Source organism: Prosopis cineraria, unplaced genomic scaffold (genome assembly GCF_029017545.1).
Source record: "Prosopis cineraria cultivar Desert tree isolate PC_DT_omini unplaced genomic scaffold, ASM2901754v1 PC281, whole genome shotgun sequence".
Taxonomy (NCBI): Eukaryota; Viridiplantae; Streptophyta; class Magnoliopsida; order Fabales; family Fabaceae; genus Prosopis; species Prosopis cineraria.
In genome coordinates this window covers 1-20,877 of record NW_026555608.1, presented here as the reverse complement: position 1 = coordinate 20,877, position 20,877 = coordinate 1, and the positions used below count along the sequence as shown (strand labels likewise).

At 34.3% G+C, this 20,877-nt stretch overlaps 1 pseudogene; it reads right to left on the bottom strand.

Moving 5' to 3' along the window:
- Window positions 1-6,360: 6,360 nt before the first annotated feature.
- LOC129296207 (cysteine-rich receptor-like protein kinase 44) lies at window positions 6,361-19,201 on the bottom strand (annotated as a pseudogene).
- Window positions 19,202-20,877: the final 1,676 nt, after the last annotated feature.

The following is a 20,877-nucleotide window of genomic DNA, read 5'->3' as shown; positions in this document are numbered from 1 at the left end:
TTTGTTTCAATTATTAATCTGGTTTATCAAATTTAATTTTTATTAATTTTTGGTCCCCTAAGAATGCCTCAGCTATCGATTTTGTCCTCATTGTTTAAATAGAAGGTGATACTATTGATATTTGCTGACATAGATGACTGAATATTGATGATAGCCATGTCGATTAATAAAAAAAAGTACAATTATTAGGAATATTGGTCCTTCAATTGATGGATACGGTTGTGTTAACAGTAAGAATTGCTTCTGCCGAATTCTTCAATCTATTGATCTATGTTCATCAATCGATTGATCATGTTGCAAAATATACGTGTATATGTTAAAGTACTATCAAATTGATGGTCGTACAAAGCATTGATAACCATGATTTTTCTGCCAAAGCCAAAAATACCAAACACATGTGACTTCAAAAAGTTCACAAGAAATTTCTTCTCTTCACTTGTAAATTTGCTTCTTCTTCCTATGGGCTCTTTACATGAACATATTCGAGAATTGGCCCCAAAAATTCTTGCAAAATAGTCAAAATAACTTAGGGAAAACTAGGAAACAAGGTTAAATAATTCATTACCTTTACCAAAGTGAAGAGAACATACTTTCCGTATTTAAGGGAAGCATCATTTCCTTAGAAACATAAATAATAAGCATTTAAGATTTTTCTCTTCTCTTTTTCTTGAAACTCTTTTCACATATTCCAAACATAACATTAAATTTATGGAGCCGATCGAATCTTGTGAATTTTCTTCTTCATCTTCATCAACTCTATTCATCTCTATTTTTGGATCTTCTTGATGTGTCATTGAGTTTGATCTTCAAAAATCAAACATTTCAAAACACCCAATTTAACCTCCTCTTGAGTGATTAGCCATTCTGAAACGGAGAGAGCAGAAACGGAAGACGCATAATGGAGATGAAACGGAAAGAGCAGAAACGAGAGACGCATAATGAAGCATAATAAACTCTTTGTAACCTCCCCTTAATTTCTATAACCTCCCTTTTAATTTGTAAGCTTTAGTTTTTCACGATTCCAGAACTATAAATAGGGCCCTTTGGTTGTGTAAGGAGCTCAGACTTGAAAAGAATAAAATTGCTTGTTTTTCATTTGGTTTCTGTGCCATTTTGGTATCAGAGCTAGCCCAGAGAGCAAGAGAGTGAGTTACAGTTGAGAAAGTACGCCAGAAAGAAGAGAGATTTAGAGGAGGGGTCCCTGACGTCTTCGCGTTTTACAAACCAGGCATTTTCTCAGAAAACTAACATCACCATCGTGCTTAGGAAGTCCGAAAACGTGGAACAAGAGGTTCCCCGTCACAGAAAAACATCGCACGCGCCGTCATGCGCCACCGTCAGAAGATTACGCGCCTCGCCGCCGGTCCACGCGCCATCCGAAGGTTGAAGATGCTGACATCAGCTGTCTGACCGGTCAACGACAGGTCAGCCCAGTAGTTTTCCGCCACGTGTCATAGTCGCCACGTCACTTTACCCAGTCAGCCAAATTTTCATAAATTACATTTTTGCCCCAAATCTTTCAGTGATTCCAAATTTGCCCCTAATTTTCATGAAATTTCATATTGACCCCCAAAGTTTCCGAAATTCCATTTTAAACCCTAAACTTTCCTAAAATTACATTTTTGCCCCTTTATTTTACTTGAATTCCATTTTAACCCCTATATTTTTCATAAATTTCAATTTGACCCCATCATTCTTCTAGAATCTCTATTTTACCCCCTAGACAGTCCAAAATCCCCATTTTGCCCCTAGCCTTTTGAAAAATCTCACTTTACCCCTATATCCTTCAACGTTTCCATCTGCACCTCAATCTTTCCCATATCCCTACCCTTAACACTTATCCAAAATGCCTCCAAGACGTAGACATGTGCACGAGGTTGAGATGGAAGAGATGAGACGTAGGATACGAGAGTTGGAAGCCACTGTGGAATTGCAACAAACTCTGTTAAACAACAACAGAGAAAACTTAGAGGGAGATTCGGGAAGTAGTAGTTCATCATCTACCGACAACCGTCGCCGCCCACGACAACAACAATTCTGCCCTAATGACATCAAGGTTGACATTCCTGAATTCGAGGGAAGGCTCCAGCCAGATGAGTTTATAGATTGGCTACAAACTGTTGAACAAGTATTTGAATACAAGGAGATTCCAGATGCGCAGAAAGTCAAAATTGTCACCCTCAAACTCAAGAAACATGCTTCTATTTGGTAGGAAAACCTCAGATGGAAGCGAGAACGTGAGGGAAAGTGCAAGATTGAGACCTGGGAGAAAATGAAGCGCCAGCTCACCAGGAAATTTTTACCAGATCATTACCACCAGGATAATTTTATCCAGTTGCAAAATCTTCGACAGAGATCTTTATCTGTAGAAGAATATACTAGAGAGTTTGAACAACTCATGATGAAGTGTGATATTCAAGAGAAGGAGGAATAAATAATAGCTCGGTACCTTGCAGGCTTAAACACAGATATCAGTCATCTAGTTCAGCTTCAACAATATTGGACCTTGGATGATGTCATCCGTCTGGCCGTGTGTGTTGAGAAGCAGATGCCCAAGAGATCCACTTTCCAACCTTCATAGAGTTATCCAGAAGGCCGTAAGGCAGAATTTCAGTAGACTAACTCCTCAAGCAAGCCACAACCTACTGCTATGCACAAACCACCATCCAATGCTGTCATGGAATCTAGTTCTAAAGCAATCAAATGCTTTAAATGCTAAGGATTTGGCCACATTGCTGCGAACTGTCCTACACAAAGGGTTGTCACCATTCGAGAAGGATCAGGGTATAAAGCACTTGAAGAAGATGAGGAGGACGCTGAGTTCTACGACACTGATCCCGTATACGACGAGGATGTCACACCTGCTGATCAAGGAGAAGCATTGGTGCTTAGACGAAGTCTGCATACAACAATAGTCAAAGAAAACCTTGGCTATGACGCAACATTTTTCACACTCGTTGCACGGCCTAAGGAAAAGTTTGTAATGTCATCATTGACAGTAGAAGCTGTGAAAATGTAGTATCTGACTACATGGTGGAGAAATTGAAGTTGCCAACATAAGATCATCTGCAACCTTACAAGCTTCACTGGCTCAACAAAGGGAATGAGGTAAAAGTTTTTAAACAATGCCTTGTGACCTTTTCTATTGGGAATCGATATTGTGATGAAGTTTTATGTGATGTTGTTCCCAAGGATGCATGCCACCTTCTCTTGGGGAGGCCATGGCAATATGACCGACATGTTATGCACAACGGGCGAGCGAACACTTATTCTTTTACGAAAGATGGTGTCAAGTTCACACTAGCGCCTCTACCACCCAATGAGATTAGCCAATCTTCAGGGGAATCTAGTGTCTCTAAGCTGTTAGTGTCTTTGAAGACTAAGGAGGAATTCAAGGTGTCGAAATCTAAAGCTCAAATGATAAGCTTTATTTTGGTGCTTGAGGTGAACGACGAGACGGCCAATCCACCTGGAGTCATTCCGTTATTGTCAGAATTTTCAGATGTAATATCCGATGAGATACCACTAGGGTTGCCTCCAATACGAGACATACAGCATGCCATTGACTTCATTCCAGGAGTAGTCATTCCTAATAAGCCTGCTTATAGGATGAGTCCCCAAGAACATGCCGAAGTCCAACGGCAAGTTGAAGAGTTGTTGAAGAAAGGGTTAGTTCGAGAAAATATCAGCCCTTATGCTGTACCTGTTCTTCTAGTACCTAAGAAGGATGGAATTTGGAGAATGTGCATTGACTGTCGAGCTGTCAATAAGATCACGATTAAGTATCGATTTCTGATACCTCGGCTTAATGATATGCTGGACCAGTTGCATGGTGCCACTACTTTCTCCAAAATTAACCTTCGTAATGGGTACTATCAAATCCGAATTCGGCCAGGAGATGAGTGGAAGACCGCTTTCAAGACTAGAGATGGCTTATACGAGTGGAATGTGATGCCTTTTGGGTTAACAAATGCCCCTAGCACATTTATGCACCTGATGAATCAAGTATTGAGACCCTTCATTGGTAAATTTGTTGTTGTGTACTTTGACGATATTCTTATTTACAGTAAGAATCAAGAGGAGCATTTAGATCACTTACGGCAAGTTTTACAAGCCTTGCATGAACAGAAGCTTTATGCAAATCTCAAGAAGTGCACCTTCCTCACCAACGAAGTTGTGTTCTTGGGTTACATCATTACCGCAGAGGGTGTTCGCGTTGATCCAAGTAAAGTTGCAACCATTGATAGCTGGCCAATTCTAAAATCTATCCAGGAGGTTTGAAGCTTCCATGAATTAGCTTCTTTCTACAGGAGGTTCATCCATAATTTTAGTTCAATTGTTGCACCACTTACAGATTGCACCAAAGGAGAAAAGTTTCAGTGGACAGAGCAAGCTCAGAAAAGCTTTGAGGAGCTTAAGAAGAAGTTGACTGAAGCTCCAGTCCTAGCTCTTCCTAACTTTGACCAAGTATTTGAAGTTAGTTGTGATGCTTCTAACACCAGGATTAGTGTTGTCTTAAGCCAGGAGAGCCATCCTATTGCCTTTTTTAGTGAGAAGCTTAATGATGCCAAGCTTAGATATTTTACTTATGATAAGGAATTCTATGCCATTGTTCGAGCTCTCCAACATTGGAGTCATTACCTCCTGAATAAAGAGTTCATACTTTTTTCTGATCATGAGGCTCTCAAGTATTTGAATTCCCAGCAGAAGATCAGTCGCAGACATGCTCGTTGGAGTGAACTCTTACAATCTTATCCATTCCTTATCAAACATAAGGTTAGAACTTTGAACTCCGTAGTTGATGCCCTTAGTCGTTGCCATGTGCTACTTACAACACTACAAACCAAGGTTGTTGGATTTGACTTTGCCAAAGAGTTGTATCAGGATGATCCTGATTTCTGAGGAGTGTGGGAAGCAATTGTAAATCAACCTTTCCAGCAGTTCTACAAACGCGATGGGTTTTTATTTCGAGGTAAAACCCTCTGTATTCCACAGGGTTCCTTAAGAGAAGCCATAATTTGGGAAGCACATGATGGTGGATTAGCAGGACGTTTTGGATGAGATAAAACAGTTGATCTGGTGAAGGAGAACTTTTACTGGCCTCGACTTGAATGGGATGTCAACAGGCATATACAAAGATGCAGGATTTGTCACTTGGCTAAATCCAATTCTAGAAGCACCTTGGGAAGATATAACTATGGATTTTATTCTGGGTTTACCACAGACTCAGAGGCAAAAAGATTCTATCATGGTAGTTATGGATCATTTCTCAAAAATGGCCCATTTTGTTCCATGCCAGAAGACTAATGATGCTGTTCAAGTAGCAGACTTATACTTTAAGGAGATTGTGCATCTTTATGGCATTCCCAAGACTATCACTTCTGACCGTGATGTAAAGTTTCTCAGTCACTTTTGGCAGACACTATGGAAGAAGATGGGAACTAAGCTCCAGTTTAGCAGCTCTAGTCATCCCCAGACAGACGGCCAAACTGAAGCAATAAACAGGATTCTTGGTAATCTTCTTCGTAGTTTCATGGGAAAGAATTTGAAGCAATAGGATCTCATTCTTGCTCAAGTTGAGTTTGCTTATAATAACTCTGTCAACCAAGCAACTGGGAAGTGTCCGTTTGAAGTTGTTTATGGCACTCATCCCCTTAGTCCACTAGACTTGACCCCTTCACTTGATAAGCAGCAATATAGTTCTGATGCTGACCAAAGGGCTAAGGAAATCAAGAAGTTACATGAACAAGTTCGTGCCTGAATACAAAAGCAAAACTTGAGATACAAGACTTAATGTGACAAGCATCAAAAGTATTAAACTTTTAACATGGGCAATTTGGTTTGGATACATTTACGAAAGGAACGATTTCCTAAACAACTAAATGCTAAGCTGTCCTTGAGAGCTGATGGTTCGTTTAAGATAGTACAAAAGATCAACAACAATGCTTACAAGGTGGAATTACCTGATTCTTACGGTGTATCTGCCACCTTCAATGTCGCTGATCTATCTCCGTACATTGATGAAGATGATGAATTTGACTCGAGGGCGAGTTCTACCCAACCTGAGGAGGATGAAATGGAAGACGCATAATGGAGATGAAACGGAAAGATCAGAAATGGGAGACGCATAATGGAGCACAATAAACTCTTTGTAACCTCCCCTTAATTTCTATAACCTCCCTTTTAATTTGTAAGCTTCAGTTTTTCACGATTCCAGAACTATAAATAGGGCCCTTTAGTTGTGTAAGGAGCTCAGACTTGAAAAGAATAAAATTGCTTGTTTTTCATTCGGTTTCTGTGCCACATTCCAACAAACACCAATCTCAATCATTCTAAACCATGGAAATAAAAAGCCTTGAATTAGATAGGAAAGAATTCACTTATAGAAGCTTCATTAACAGAACACGATTCTCCACTTCCATTGGTAATAGAAAGCTCGGGTTGAGCTTGCAAATAAAATGCAGATTCTTGTGGTAAGGGCAATTGCATAGAATCATTGCTAAGATATGAAACAACCGTTACCATGGAAGGTCTTGTATTTGGATTTTCTTGAACACATAACAAACCAATATGGATGCACTTGATCACTTCATTATATGATCCCACTTCATTTTGTTTGAATCCAATGCCTCTAGTAACTTGTCATCCCTCCAATGCTTCCAAATCTACAATTAAGTAAAATTTATTATTTCAATGATTACACTTGATGAGCTCATCATACAATATTGTCAAATAAATCTTTCTCCAATTTAAATGATGATGAGATGATTAAATGAGAAATCTTGATGAGAGAATTTTTTTGAAAGCCTTGCATTAAGAAAAAACTTACATAGCTTAAGAGGCTATCAGCATATTGTGAATCATGACAACCTGTATTCTTCTTTCCATTGATAATTTATAAAAATATAACTCCAAAACTAAAAAAAATTGACTTTCAAAATATTATCTGAATATTACATATTCTGGAGACATATAACCACTTGAAAAGAAAATGCAATATCAAATATGAAATTTTTGGATTCATTTCATCATCTAACAAAATATTGATCGGTTTGAGATCACGATGTATAATTTTGAAACAAGAATATTCATGTAGATAAAGAATTTCTCGAGCAACTCCTCCTATAATTTTGTTACACTCCATCCAATGTAATACTCTGCTATTTTGGGAACCTTTATATGTACATAACAAAAGGCACCAAATAATTAATAAAATGCATGGCATGAATGAAGCACAAATTTCAAATAGAAGTTAAAATGAATTTAGAAGATTCATACCAAATAAAAAGTAATCAAGGCTTTTGTTAGGGACAGATTCATAGACAAGTATTTTCTCTCGCTCTTCAATGCAGAATCCTAGCAACGCTACTAAATTTCTGTGCTAGAGTCTAGCTACTAATAAAACCTCATTCTTAAATTGAAAAAATACCCTAGAATAGTTTTTAGTTAATTAGATTGTAACGAATATTGAAAATGAATATATGCACACATATAATTAAAACATTTACAATATTAATTGATGGCATTTGTCACCTTGAAAACTTGTCCAAATCCACCTCTCCCTAAACTATTTTCAGGAGAAAACTTATTTGTTGCAGCCTCAATTATAGCTAGACTGAATTACAGTTGCTCTAAAGTTGTGCTTTCCCTTCCAACTAGACAAATAACACATATAAATAGATAAATAAACAAATAAAGTATATAATTTGACTTCCAATCAAAATTTGTAAGAGTAAATAGATGGAATAAAAATTACTTACAGTATTTATGCCTGAGAACAGCCCTATGACTCTTCTTAATTCGAATCTTTAAGAGATAGTAAGCGAAATAAAAGAGAATCCCACCAGCGACAAGAGAAATCACAACTATCACAATAGTGGTTACTAAATGTCAAGAAGCCACAAGAAAGAGTCAGAGTTTTGAATACAACTAAAGAATGGAAAGCTTTAGTAATGATATATATATATATATATATGGTATAGAAACTAATGGAAAGAAATATCTTGCTTTATCACTTAGATCTGAGATGCCTTATAAGAAAAACATGGGTCCTATTTATACTACTATGAAGGAGGCAAAGCTTTAACTTAAAATGGAGAAGTTACAATTGTTTAATTGAGGGGTTGCAAAGGTTACGGTTGAAGTTATGGATGGGAAGAGTTACAAGAAAGTCAATGCTCAACATCCATTTCATTCTCCCCAGGTTGGACAGAACTTGCCCTCAAATTTAGCATCATTGTTGACATGAGGAGATAGATCAACAACATTGAAGTGGTAGACACTCTATAAGCATCAGGCAGTTCCACTTTGTAAGCATTGTTAATCTTTTGAACAATATTGAATGAACCATTAGCTGTTGGAGACAACTTGGCATTTGGTTGTTTAAGAAAAAGTTCTTTCCTCAGATGTATCCAAACCAAGTCTCCTACATTAAAAGTTTGTTGTCTCCAACATTTGTCATGTTAAGCCTTGTATCTTAAGTTCTGCTTTTAGATTCATTCACAAACTTGCTTATATAACTTCTTAATTTCCTTAATTTCCTCACTAAGGGGACGAGTTTTATAAACAACTTCAAACGAACACTCCCCAATTGCTTAGCTGATAGAATTATTATAAGCAAATTCAACTTGAGCTAGAATGAGATTCCACTACTTCAAATTCTTCCCCATAAAACTGTGAAGAAGATTGCCAAGAACCTTGTTCATAGCTTCAGTAAAACCGTCCATCTAGGGATGACTAGCACTGCTAAATTGAAGCTTAGTTCTTATCTTCTTTCATAGCGTCAACCAAAAATGGCTAAAAAACTTAACATCATGATCAAAAGTGATAGTCTTAGGAATGCCATGGAGATGAACAATTTCTTTAAAGTACAAATCTGTTACTTGAACAACATCATTGATCTTTTGGGATGGAATGAAATGAGCCATTTTTTAGAATTGATCCACGACTACCATGACAGAATTTTTTTGCCTTTGAGTTGTGGTATACCAAGAACAAAATCCATGCTCACATCTTCCCACAGTGGCTTTGAAACTAGCAATGACATGTAAAATCCTATATTTTGACTCTTGGCCTTAGCTAAACGACATATTCAACATCACTATATATGCCGGTTGACATTCTGTTCAAGTCTTGGCCAATAGAAATTCTTTTTAACTAGATCAACTGTTTTGTCTCTTCTAAAATGACTAGCTAGTCATTTGTCATGAGTTTTCCAAATTATAGCCTCCCTCAAGGAACCCTAAGGAATGCATATTGTTTTGCCTTATAATAAAAATCTATCACATCTATAAAACTAGTAGAGAAATTGATTTGTAGTTGCTTCCCACACTCCTCAAAAATCAAGATTATCCTAGAACAGTTCTGTGACAAGTTCAAGCCCAACAACTTTGGTTTGTATTGTTGTGAGCAATACACGTCAACGGCTAAGAGCATTAGCTATGAAGTTCAAAATTTCAGCCTCATACTCTGATACCAAAATGGTATAGAAACCAATGAAAAAAAGAATTCTGCTTTATTGCTTGGACATGAGATGCCTTGCAAGGAAAACAAATGTCCTATTTATACTATTTTGGAGGAGACAAAGCTTTAACATAAAATGGAGAAGTTACAATTGTTTAATTGAGGAGTTATGGAGGTTATGGCTGAAGTTATGGATGGGAAGAGTTACAAGAACGTCAATGCTCAACATCTGTTTCAATATATATATATATATATACACACATTAATGATGTGTTTGTGTTTGTGTGAAATAGAATGGTTATGACTTAACTAGGATTAGGTGTATAAAACGAAAATATTATCATTTCACCTTTTTGAAATTTAAGGTGAAAAGAGAAATTGTGGATTATCTCATCAAATATATTTCTATAATTAGAATGTAATGCTGGCAAATATCTTTAAAAATTATAATTAAAATTGTAGATTATCCTTTTTTATAAACTTTTGGTTTGAAAAAAAGAAAAATGTGCTTTGAGTGATAAAGAACGGTTTGGCCAACCCCAAAAAAAAAAAAAAAAAAAGATAAATTGAAGAACGACTTCCCGCACTTTGTCATAATTTTATGTTCGGAAATACATTCGCGTGCTCATCATCCTCAAGGACGATCTGGACCTTTGATTTTTTTTTTTTTTTTGGAAATGATCTCTGCTGTTGACTTGAAATTATTTTTAAACATTTTATATTATACTTATTAAAATAAAAATTTAAAAAATTATAATATTAAATATGGACCATTTTTTATGCTTAGTAGAGAATAAATATCATGATATTCATCACCTCTGATAAGATATGAATAGTCTAAATTTAAGCTTTTTACTTTTATTTTATATTTATTAAAATAAAAATATGTAAAAAAATATAGAAATATTTAATACATTTGTTTATTACCAATTTGACCAGTACAAATTTAATCTAAATAATTTAATTTAATATTATTTTTAATAAATTTTACAAATTAACTATTCAGATGTATTCTAGATAGTATAGATATGATATGAAAAGTCCAATTTAATGTTAAAAATCTTATAATTTTAACTAATTGACTATATAAATATATTTTGAACAGTTCATATTTAATATTATAATATTTTATAATTTATATATTTTTATTTTAATAAATATAATTTTAAAACATTTAAAAATAATTTTAAGTCAACAGCAAAGATAATTTCAGAAGAAAATAAATGGTCTAAATCATCCCTGAGGATGATGAGCCGATTGCAATTCCTTTTATGTTCTCTCCCTCTCTTGTCTCTCTGTCTATATATATATATATATATATAAAGGAGTACTTAGGTAATAATTCCCGAATTTGAATTGTTCAATATTAAAGGTACCCCTACATTATAGGTAGAGAGGGCACCCAGCCCCACAATAAAATTAGTATTATACTAATCATATGTGTTAATGGTCCTCATCAGTATTCGATAATATTACTTATGATGCCCGATGTAACGAATGTTTTTGGAAGGACGTGGCATTAGACAGGCCAATTTAGTTGAGACGAAAGTGGATCCCCATAAAGCCTGCGTACTATCCTCGTAATTTTCTTACCCATAAGTCATGATAAGTGTTTGTAACCTTTATAAACTCTAAACAAATATATTTTTAATAAGTGCTTTTAATTTTTGTAACCTTCCTATTATAATTAAGTTCTTTCATAATCTCTTCATTAGCACTAATTTCTTGTCTACTTAAAGCTAGTATAAATAGCTCTTATTTTGTTGTATTCAAGATTACAAAAGAATAATACAATTTTTTTTATTAAAGTGAGAGTGTTTTTTCCTTTTTCCTTACCTCTTGAGCCAATTTGGTATCATAGCAGGGTCCCAAGTCGATGAAAGATGACTAAAGGATGAGAAAATATGAGTTTGGCCCAAAAAGTGAAGTTATAAAGGTCAGTTTGACATTACTACCATTGAACAATCACTTTTGGTCAGTTTCAAGTGAAACAGATGTTACCTTCATGCTCAAAAAGTCTAAAAACTCAAGATTGGAGATTATCCACACATGTCTGACAGATGTTGAAGATAATCATATCAACAATTTGTCAATTGAAATGTCCAATCAGTGACACATTAGCCTATCCAGAGAAAGTAGAGTTTTTTTGGTGTTTGTGTAGTCTTTACAATTTAAAGTTGTTCATCAATCTCTATATTTCGATGACGATGCCAAATTTGACTCGAGGCTGAGTCATGTCCAACCCGAAGAGAATGAGACAGAATTGGATGCTCCATTTCATAACCCTGCTATCTCCGTAATTTTCCTACCCATAATTTTCTTGGTGTTTGTAACCTTTATAAGCCCCCAATAAGTATATTTTTACTAAATGCTTTTAATTCTATAACCTTCCATTTAAAATTAACTTCTTCCATAACCTCTCCATTAGCACTAATTTTTTATCTACTTGAGGCTAGTTTAAATAGCCCTCATTCCATTCTATTCAAGATCACAAAAGAAAAGATAATTTTTTATCAAAGTGAGAGTGTCTCTTGAGAGCCAATATTATAATAGTTCACATGATCATATAGATCTCAATATTTTTTTGGCCAAAGGACATATAAATCTCAATTAAAAATATCTTTTAAATAATACATATGAAAAAGTAACTTAGAATATAATATTTATGCATATATTGCCTTACCTGTCCAAATATGTTTTGTAATATTTTTTTCATCAATCTTATTATACATGTCAAATTAGTACCATCTCAGATATACTCAGCCTAAAATGTTAATTATTGTCCATTACATAAAACTAAAATCATAACATATGGCAGATTAATAGTCTAACTAAGCTAGTAGAAACTTCTATAAATAACTAGCTAGAGTCACCAATAAATCATCAAATATATATATATATATATATATCACTAAACGAAAATCAATCAAAAAACAAATAAAAACATAAATATATAATTTTGGGCTATTGATTTTTTTAAAAAAAAACATAAACCTCTGCTTGCTAATTTTGACTAGTTTTCCACCAGTTCACATTTGATTGGTCTTCGTAAGTTCTAGACCAGACATTATGGCTGGTTCTCAGTTCAGTCTGATTCTGACAATAGTGCCTAAACATTTCTGAGAGTGGTGAACACCTGTGTATATATAGTATATATGTATGAACACCTGTGTGTGTATATATATATATATATGTATATAAGGCCACCCGAATCAAACCTGAAAGGTCTGCAATTAATATAAATTTATTTTTACATTTTTAAATAAACTATTCCTTTCCATCTCAAATTATAATAAAATTTACATAGCAATATATTTTATTAAATACACTTAATAATCTTATTTTTAAAATAAAAATATAAACTTTTTAAAAACTCTTATTATTTAATATATTGAAAAGAAAAGAAAAAAAATAATTATAAAGAGAGAAAGGAAATATTAAAATTGATGTATTTAATGAAACATTAATTTATTTAAATATTTTATATTTTGGGATAGAAAAACTCCTTCATAAGTGCTCTATATTTTGGAATAGAGACAATATTATTTTAATAAATACAAATTCAAGGAAAAATTGGAAAAAAGAGATCCAAATTATTGGCCATAAGTTCCCCAGGTATTTTTAAATCATTTTAGTTGTCTATGGTCTCCAAAGTCAATATTTGTAATAATGAAAAGACTTAAATGCCCTTAAATGAACTAATGCAATAAAGTACTTCATCCGTCCTCAAATTATAAGATATTTTTAAATAAATTTTACATACTAATAAATTTCATTAAATACACTTAACAATTTATCTAATTTTTAAAATAAAAATATAAATTTTTAAAATATCCATCATTTAATATATTGAAAAGAAAAAATAAAAATTAATTATAGAGAGAGAAAAAGTAATATTAGAATTGTAGCGTTTAATAAAACCTCAATCTACACAAAATACCTTATATTTTGAATAAAAAAACTCCTTCAAAAATACTCTATAATTTAAAATGGAAGTAGTAGGAAATTAAAAAAAAACAGAGAAAAAGGCATTTTTGTCTTTTCACACCAAAAATAAATAAATGTCTTAATGGAAGCTTGTGCCCGGTTATTTTCCCAACACATTACCTCGAGGTCGAGGATGATGTGAAGAATTGATTCCTGGAAATATGGAATTATCGGTCTACGCGACGGAGCCAGAGCTGTTGCCGGCATCGCGAGACTTGCTCATCGGAATCATAGAATGGAAGCAATTTATAGCGAACGTTGCAACTGGGATCGCAGCTCTACCTCCGATCTTCCCCTCACTACACATCAGAATATTCCCGATCACACCACTCAGACACTTCTGCAATCATCCATGTGTAGGCCCGGCGTGCACTGAGCAAGACTGTAAAAAAGTTTGAGACTGAAATTTCGCTTCGTTCTCGCATACATCTTCCTCTCAGACGCAGGTTTTGCCACCGCCTTATTTGCCGTCTCATTCGCCGTCTCATTCAAAAACTCAACAAAAAACTCTTGAACCTCGCCTGATCCGAGTCTGAGATGCTGCTAGGGTTCAATATGACGAACGTAGGCCATTTGCCGATGGCGGAGAAAAAGAGAGACGTTGGAGTAGCGAACCATGCACTCGTCGTACCATATTACACAGCCTCCTTCGAAAGCGGCAATCAGAAGTTAACCGGTGGGTTGCATTTATGACACAAGGGTGACATACTTGAGGGAGATGTCACCCGCACCCCGGCACATGAAGGGCCGTAGATGGCGTCGCCGCCACTGGCAAAGGCGGTGTTGTAGAAACCAGTATTGGCTGAAGTTAAGGAGGAGAGGAGGGTGGTCCGGTGTGATTCGAAGGCCCTGGTTGCGGCGAAGCTTTTTCCGGCGGTGGAGCAGTTTTGGTAAAGATAAGTAGGTGATGCTTCAATGATGATGAGGAAGAAGAAGGAGAAGCATTTGTGAGTAATAATGGTCAGGTTGAAGGGTTGTTATTGTTGGTGTTCGACCTGAAGCGAAGAGAAGGAGAAGCATTTGTGAGTAATCATGGTGATGTTGAAGGGTTTGTTATTGTTGGTGTTCGACCTGAAGCGAAGAATTCATAATTTGTGGAGTTTTTATTAGTCTCTGTATTTTTCATGGAAAATGGGGGAGCATGTTTTTCTGGCGTGAGGAAGGAGCTAAATCCTTCTTTTTGATCTCAAAGACAAGAATTCCAAATTGAGTGTCTCATAGGCTATTCACTTTAATGTGCTTGAATAGTTCAGTTTAGCCAGCAATATAAGTGGTAGAGGCTTTATTAATCATTGAAAAGTGTATAATAACAAGTTTAGTTAAAGGCTGTATTCTTTGAGATAGATTAATCTTTACTATGAGCAATGATACTCCCTCTGTTTTTTTATATAAGAGAAATCACAATATGTTTCTTTTTTCTTCTGGTTTTCCAAAGGCCATGGCCGTAGTTATAAAACTAATCTCTTGAGATATCTGATATTCATTTAGGTATGCCCTCTCCCAACTGATACTCTCCATATACACCTCTAGGATCAACTCTAGAATGATGCTTATGAATCAAACTGTTATCATTTGTGCCCGACCTACTTGATATGTTTCATTGTCTTTTATTATAAGAGAAACTATAAAATTCAAGAAGTATTTATTTTATTTTATTTTATTTCAAATTTCTCCCATAAAATTAAAGTTTATTTTCACGAGATGAACTTGTATAATCCATTACAAGAATATTTTAGTCTGAATTTTTTTAAATTTCAAATATAATTATTAGCATTAAAAAAAAATTTTAATTGCGTCAGGCGATTAAATTTGTTTATATTCCAAAGAGGATGAGTAACTTGTCACAATTTAGATGGTGTAAATTCAATTTTTTATTTTATATTTATAATTTTTATTTTATAAAATAAATATATCTCGTCGTATTAATGAACAATTTTTAAAATTAATTAAGACTTCTAAATCACTAGGCCTATGCAAAGAACCCAAAACCCGATCTACCTGGTGACATTGGACTAGGTTTCAACCCAGTGAAATTTGGCCTAGAGACTAAATGGGAGATTGAGACTAGCTTATGCACCGGTCAGACTAGGCACCTGGTTGAAGGTCCTAACTAATTGGCCTGTTTGACTCGGGGTATATTTATTTTTTCTTAAAAAAAAATTAATCTTAGGTGCTGTTTTTGGTAGAAGCTTCTTGAAACCCTAAAATTAGATGAACTACTTCACTATCTCTTAATTATTTCTACTTTCTCTTTGCCGTCGAGTTTCGTCTCCCTCCTTTCTCTTCTACAATGCCGCTATTCATATAATCCATTTTCTGCTCTACTCTCGTTGTGAAGATCTACTTGGACCACATTTCTATTCAAGTTTTTCTTCCTCTCCATATCACTTATGCATGCGTCAAACTCAGTTTGCTCTGTAACTCTCAGTCTGTCATTTTCTCTAGCCCCTCGTACTTCGCATCTCTTATTTTTGTTCATTACTGTGTGAAGAAAGGTTAATGCTACATAAAGACAAATCTTTTTTTATATAATCAGCATGTTTTGACGGAGAGGGCGGGGCAAAGGTGGTTCTATTTGTTTTAAAATATTTTTTATGATCCTTCATTTGAATATCAGAGCAATAGTTTAACTTGATCTTCAACTTTTGCTTCGTTTTGTGTGTTTAATATATGTTAACAGTGGGGACTATGGGGTTTGAGCTTCTCTTTAATGGCTGATAAACTATAAAAAAGTTAAATAAAGTATATAAATTTGGCTATTAGACTCCATTTTAATTATGAGCTCATGTGATATGTTAGGTTTTATTATTTTTTGGAAATTAGGCCTGTTATTTTTGAAATTAGTTTGATTTTTTTATGATCCAACAGGTCTCATTTTTGAGATAGGAAAGTTTTGTAATCTTGGTCTTGTGACCAAACCCGATCTTGTTTGCTCTCAGATCAATTCGAGTAGGGTTGGTCCTCGAGCCAAAAATTAGTAATCTGGCTCATTAAGATTGGGCATCGGTTGACTACAAACCCAGTATTACCTGATCTTTGAACACCCCCATAAATCATGATTAAAATTTGCTTGTATTAGGTTTGACTTCTCAATTATGGAAGCGCCGATTCATGACGTGAATGGGGGAAGGTTAACCCAAGTCAGTCAAGCTTTGCGATGTCATTAAAATATAATTATTAATTAAAAATTAAAAGTTTTGACTTTCTAAATCAAATTAAAGGGGTCAATAAGTGGTGGGACTGATTCCATGATGATGGAAAGGTTGACACGCAAGTCACTCAAGCTTGTTGTGTTAATAATTTGGGAGAATGACATCTAGGTACCACATAAAAAAATTAATTATTATCAATCTTCTTAGTTCAGCTTGTCATTAGACTTTGTAGTAATTAATTTTTTTGTGTGAGACTTTAATATAATTCTTCCTAATAATTTTCCATAAGTCTGATGACGGGATTGAACAAACCTTTTGGACTAGTTAAGGATACAGCAAAGAGTAAAAAGAAAAAAAAATGTAACTTTCTAGTTTATCCTTTCTTGCAATTAATAACCATAATAAATTGTGAATATTGAATTCAAATGATAATAAATAAATAAGGGGTAAAATTGAAAAAAAATAATTAATCTATCTTTGCCTTATATTAAGAACAAAACTTTGTCTTATGTTAAGCACTGAAGGGAGTATATGTTTTCGTTTGAAATAACTGCAGAAACATGGCGGGTTGGAAGTTAAAACTAGCATTCAATTTTGCGGAGAATTGATTTTAAAAAATATTGAAAATTACATGAAATTTTCTCATTAAATAAATTATTTAGATGCTCTAATTCTATATTAAAAAGTAATACACAATCTTATTATAGAACATTATCTCTGAAGATGCATTCAAGTGATTACATGTTATGGAAATTTGCAATTTTGTCGGGAAACAAATAAAAGAAGAGAAGAAATAAAGATAATGATCAAGATAAGGATTAGGATATTTAGAGCTCCTATTTTTAGCAACTTTAACCTTTGAAAACATTACCAAATTAATTAGACTCTTGATCATATCTTTATTCACCTCAGGATTCTAAAAAACAAGCACACAAACTCAAGAGACAATTCTTATTTATTAATTTGTTCAAAAAGTACATATGGGACGCCTATTTATAGGCATGGGAATGGAAGAGTCAAAATGCTCAAGAATATTTCCTCAATCTAAACAAATCTCAAAAGATCCAACACATACTGAAAATACAAAATAGGAAACTAACAATAGTCTTAGGAAACACAAGTTGAACATAAAATAGGAAACTAAATAAAAATGAAATATAATCCTAATTAATGAATTTCGGACACCTCTTGATGCTTCTTGAATGTTCTTGAACGTCCGTTATGCTTCTCCTCCAAGGCACATGCATGTCACATGATATTTTAAGTGCATTCTTCAATTTGGACACCATATGGGTTTTGCATATCACTTGGTTGGGCTTCTAACATTATAATCTTCCTTCTTAGACCTTCTAAATGGATGTTCATGTCCATAAACTTGAATGGCTATTTGGGCATCCTTTTGGGTTTGAATAAGATTGATTCGCATTCTGGAACTCCCATGGTCTATTAGATAATGCATTTGGACCCTAATTTAACATATTAAAGCTCTTTTGAACTCCTCCACATATATATAATAACATTAGGTCTTTACTTATTGAAAGCTAACCCATGGGGGTTTTGGAAAGGGCCTGTCACATGCTATGACATGGTCAACACATGCAATTATTCATGTCATCACCCAAGTAATCATCCACATCATCCTCTTAAGGTTTTAGGTCACTGATGGATTGTAGGCCTCTTGGCCTTGTTGGGGTTGTTGGTGTAATAGCTTGAAATATATATAAATATATATAAAAATATATATAACATCATATTAACATTAATAATAACATTTTTATGTATTTATTTAAAAATTTTGTAATAGATGTAACAAGGTAAATTGTAGCCTAATGATATGTGTGGCAATAAATCATTTATTAAATCCAAGTTTGGATCCTATCGTTGCAAAGAGAGGGATTTTATTTTACTTTTAGTCTTAATAAAAGTAAAAGATCCTAAATTTTGAATTAAATAAATTTCTCTTTCAATTTTTATTTTATTTAATTTTTGTTCTATAAAAAAAAGGAGTGGTGGTCTAGTAAAACTTCATATAGTAGCTTACCTGATGGTTTAGGGCTCAAAATTTTTTAAGCAATAGATTAATTTTCATTTTATTTTAATTTTGAAAAATTACCAAAAATGGCCCGTATCTTTTATGTTGACAAAAAAAAGTTTAGGGTCCTTTCCTGTATTTTTCTCAATTATTCTTACAAAAGCTTTTTATTCTTCTACTCGTGCGACAAAAACAGAGCATCGTTCATTCTTCCACCTCTTCACCGACATAGAGTCTCTCATTCTTCAGTGTTGAACCATCTATCTCTAGTCCAGTTTTGTTGTTTTCCTGATTGTCCACGACTTGAGCTATTTTCGCGCCGTTGTGAGTGGCCGCTGGAAATGGTGAAGATGTTGCGTGTTCAGCCTTTCAACTTTCTTCCCTTCAACAGCGGCGTCCGTGCGCGCGCGCTCTGGAGACTTCATCTTCCTCCTTCGTTCAAGCAGCTGCGAGTCGTCACCCTTCCTCCATCGTTCAGTCAGCGGCCACCGGTGACAGTGAGTTCCCATTGTTGCTGTCGGAGTACGGGGTTCTTGCTGCCGCCTTCTTTCTTCCTCTGTTTTGCCATCGTCTTCTTTTGTCTCTTCGATGCTCACTGTTCGGGTTTCTCCTTGTTTTGTGTTATTTCTGTTCTGGCATAGCTGTAAGAGTTTTCAATTTTCTATCTCTGCTTGGTAATGAGGTATAGAAAGTTTAAGTTCTCTTCTTTGCTGTTCCGCGCGTGTTATTGGCTAAATTGTGGACTTTTTTTTTGCCTTTTAACCGTAATGACTTCTTTGTGTTTGAGATTAATTTTCTATTAAGGCATATATTTTTTGGAGTTTGATAGATTTGAATACATTTATTATAAATTTCGGGAGTTGGAACTGATGAGGGAGAAGTCCGTAATAGTTGGTGGCTTGATACTTACAAAGTGTTTGATAAAATGCTTGGTTGAAGGAATTTTTGTTTAAATATGTATTTTGGGATTTAACTAACTCACATATAAGAAGTATATCTGATTTGAGTGTTAATGATTTGTGAACCTGACTTGAATATTGCAAAGGAATTTAACAATGAAGGGATGATGGGAGAAAATGTGTGTAGCTAGTTGAATGTTAAAAGGTTTTATTGGGTGGTTTGGAAATAGTGCACATTTGGTTTCCTAACAAAATTTTTAATTTAATGGCGTAATTAGCATTAGCTATTGAGCATTTTTATGTGTAAAATCTTAGTCTTAAAATTTCAAATTTTATTACAGTTGGGGGGATAATGTTGGGAGGAAATTTTTGAACTTGTTCAATGTTAACTAAACCTTAATATATTTGTATAGGGTGTTTAGAAAAGAAGAAATTTAATTGAGGTTATAAAAGGGGTGGATTTTGAATTTTGAAAATTTCAGGTGTGTGAATAGCGTCCCAATGACTCATTAGCAATTCATTTCATAAAGGTATTGTTTAACATGTTTCATATACTCCTCTCTTTTATTTACATAACCATTTTATTTTACAAGAACAAATGATAGAGTACTTTAATTATGAATTTATTTATTAATTTTAATATTTATTTTTATTGTTCATAATCTTAATTTTTATTAATAGCTGTTGTAATACCTAGAAAAAATAATATAAATAAATAAGGTAAAATTTAGGATAAGGCATTCTAAATATATTTTATATACTTTAGGGGTAAGTTTATCAAGGCAAACTGGTAGTTCAGTGGTCAGTATATGTGACATTCAAGTCCAAGTTCTAGTTTGAATCCTTCAGAAGCAAAAGTGAGAATATTTTTACTTTTCAACCTTGATAAATTACCATCATGTCCCTGGTACTATCAAATTTTTTGTTCCCTTCACCGACACAAATCCACATTTTCACAAGAGGTGAGAGAGCAAGAGAGATTAGATTCAAGAAGCTTCATCCTCCATTCTTCATTTTATCCATCCACCATGTCTGACATCAATAATCATCACCTGTCAACATTTCTTTTCCTCTCTTCCATCAACTTTCCATCGATGCCCTAGAGGCTAAGAGTGAGAAGAGCCTAACGTCTAATCCGATCTTCCTTCCCTCTTCTATTCAAGCAGCTATAAGAGTACATTGGGACCTCCTCCTCCTTTCTGTAGTATCGATGTAGTTCACTAACCACCCTCAAACACCCAACTCCTTTCTCCTCTGTTCTTGCCATAACATAGGATGCGACAAACCTTCTTCTCTATTCATAAATCTTCTTTCTCCTCTGTTAGCGTCATGGTAGGTGTTTCAA